At 42.6% G+C, this 2,792-nt stretch overlaps 1 pseudogene; it reads right to left on the reverse strand.

Moving 5' to 3' along the window:
• Window positions 1-685: 685 nt before the first annotated feature.
• LOC117702076 (putative methyltransferase-like protein 24 pseudogene) lies at window positions 686-1,416 on the reverse strand (annotated as a pseudogene).
• Between the last annotated feature and the right edge of the window lie 1,376 nt (window positions 1,417-2,792).

Below are 2,792 nucleotides of genomic sequence, written 5' to 3' on the forward strand. Positions count from 1 at the left end.
GTACAGGGGATGCAAACTCAGGCCCTCATGCTTAAGTGCCAGGCAGCTTACTAACTGAGCCATCTCCTCAGCCCTAAGAGAGTCTATTTGGAAAGATTTGACAGCATAGGTAAGACTGAGGTGCCAGTCAGGTTTGAGGGTTGACAAGGCAATAGCAAAAGCACTCAGTTTCTGCTTTGTGCCTAGTTTTATAGACAATGATGCATGCTTACAGCTGAGTCTGAAAAGAAATTTGAACTGAAGTTCTTGAAGTTCTAACAGAACCCGATGTATCCAACGCTCCCAGGAACTAGAATCGGCAGTTCTTGGAGAGCCATGGCATGGCCTCCGCAGAGGCTGTGAAGGAATGGCTGAAATCCACAGGCTCGAAAGCCCAGCCTTGACTGGCAGGGCAAGGGAAACCTTAAAGGAAGCAGGTTAAAGTCAAATGAATGGACCAATATTTCTGGTTGTTTGTTTGGGTTATTTGTTTGCTTGCTTGCTTTTTGAGACAAAGTTTTTCTGTGTAACCTTGGCTATCCCAAGACTTACTCTATAGACCAGGCTGCCCTTGAGCTCAGAGATCTACCTGCCTCTGCCTGTGGAGTGCTGGGATGAAAGGCAGGTACCACCCTACCCCCTCTGCAGAGTGATCCAACTTAAAACAAACAGTGCATTTTAAAATCTGATCAGCCTAGTAAAAGTATGAAATAAATTTCATTTTAATGTAAATTCATGAGCTGTAGATACATAATGAACTTTAAGAAAACCACAAGCTGGCATATGCAGGGTATTTCTATGTCCATGGGACAGCGAGGGGACACACACCCCCACTCTGTCAAAGGCAAAGAAGACAAAGGTCTCAGTCTGGGTAAGTAAAGGGTTCATTCATGTCGCTGTCGCTTGCCGAGCTCAAGGGTTTATCATGTGCTGCAGAGACAGTAACACAAGCCCTGCCTCAAGCAAGTGACAAGCCAGTGGGGACTGGAAGCACGGATACATCCATGTGCAAGTGTTTCTTTGTGTTGAGCCTGAGGCTTCACTTCAAGTCCATCTCGTGTTCACCCAACTCAAGGTATAACAGCTGCTAGCATTGAAAAGGTCCTTCTTCAGGAAAAGCTGAGGTTTCGATAAGTCTTTATAGGTGTGAAAAAGTCTGAAGTCCTTCCGCTCCAACTCCTTCAGGAGGCTGTACCAAAACCGCACCACGCTGCTCTCACTGCCGCTGACCTCAAAACCAGGCCAGTGGAGATGGATCTCAAAGATGAGCTGGCCGATCTGTTCGAGGACATCCTCCAGAATAAGGTTTTCTAGAACTTTCCATTCTGCACTTTCCAGATCTGCCTTGAGAACATCAATCTGTAACAAAGCAATAAAGTACTTGATCATTCACTGTATCACCTCCATATCATAGTGTATCGTATTGTATCATATTGTATCATGTTATATTATATTGTATTGTGTTATATTGTAGTGTTGTATTATATTATTATTTTATTATCAATCATGTTTACTTCTAATGGCAACAGGATTTTTTAATTTTTAGAGTTGGAAATCATTTCTAAGTAGCCAATTTTAAAATGTTATCAAGTATTTTTATACAATATATTTTGATCATATTCTTTCCCCTCTCTCAATTCCTTCAAGACTCCCCACTTCTCCCTCTCTCTCTCTCATTTTTAAGATTTATTTATTTTATTTCATTTTATGTATGTGAGTACACTGTAGCTGTCTTCAGACACACAGGGAAAGGGCATCAGATCTCACTATAGATGGTTGTGAGCCACCATGTGGTTACTGGGAGTTGAACTCAGGAATTCTGAAAGAGCAGTCGGTGCTCTTAACCGCTGAGCCATCTCTCCATCCCTTTCCCCACTTTTCTAACCAAGATTCAAAAAGACAACATTGCTTGTTTTCTTTTATATGTTGGTGCTAGCTTTTAAGCTTTAGGTGTGTGTGTGTGTGTGTGTGTGTGTGTGTGTGTGTGTGTGTGTGTGTTGATTCAAATAACCAAGTAGCCATTTCTGACATAGATTCCAACCCTCTTTCATGCCATTAACGACTACAAGCAAGGAAATGCCAGGTGAGCATCATAGTGTACTCCCTTGCTTTCTGCCCAGTGCCAGTACATGTCAAAGCAGGAAAACCGGGGCACATTTGTCATAGAGCCCAATACCCAACAGGCTTCCCCACAACCTGTGTGCCACTGCAAGGAGCCCAGCCAAGTCCTCATAGAATGGCGGTCACACAGAGGGAATGACAGAGAGTCCCTGCCTGCCTGGTCATTCTCACAAGCATCATCCCCCTAGAGGCTTCACTAGGGTTTGAAGCCTAAGAAAGAGATTTGGGGTGTCTGAGTTTTGGAATTATTATTTTATGATTTCTTTTAATTATATCCCAGGCTAACATTCTAAAACCGAACAAAACAGACAATAAACCGTGAACCATCTGTTTACTTGATTTGGTTTACTTCCTAAGTAAAATGGGATAAAGAAAGAACATAGGCTGGGAGAGATTATCTTTGCAGTTAATCAGGTTATGAGAGTCAGCTCCTTTCTTCTGGATTTGCACAAAATCTATTAGAATAATAGGATCCGAAATACCTCCTGAAAGAAATGGACGCAGAGAGGGCGTGGCTTGGTGGCAGAGCACTTCCCTAGCTGACAGGCATGGGGCTCCTAGTCTCAATGACCAGCACCATAAAAAAAAAAAAAAAAAAAAGAAGAAGAAGAAGAAGAAGAAGTCACCAAGTTACTAATATGTGCAAGACCCCAAGCTAAGAACTTCCCTTTGCAATGTCCATGTAATTACAT

The sequence above is a fragment of the Arvicanthis niloticus genome, unplaced genomic scaffold (assembly GCF_011762505.2).
Source record: "Arvicanthis niloticus isolate mArvNil1 unplaced genomic scaffold, mArvNil1.pat.X pat_scaffold_414_arrow_ctg1, whole genome shotgun sequence".
NCBI classification, from domain to species: Eukaryota; Metazoa; Chordata; class Mammalia; order Rodentia; family Muridae; genus Arvicanthis; species Arvicanthis niloticus.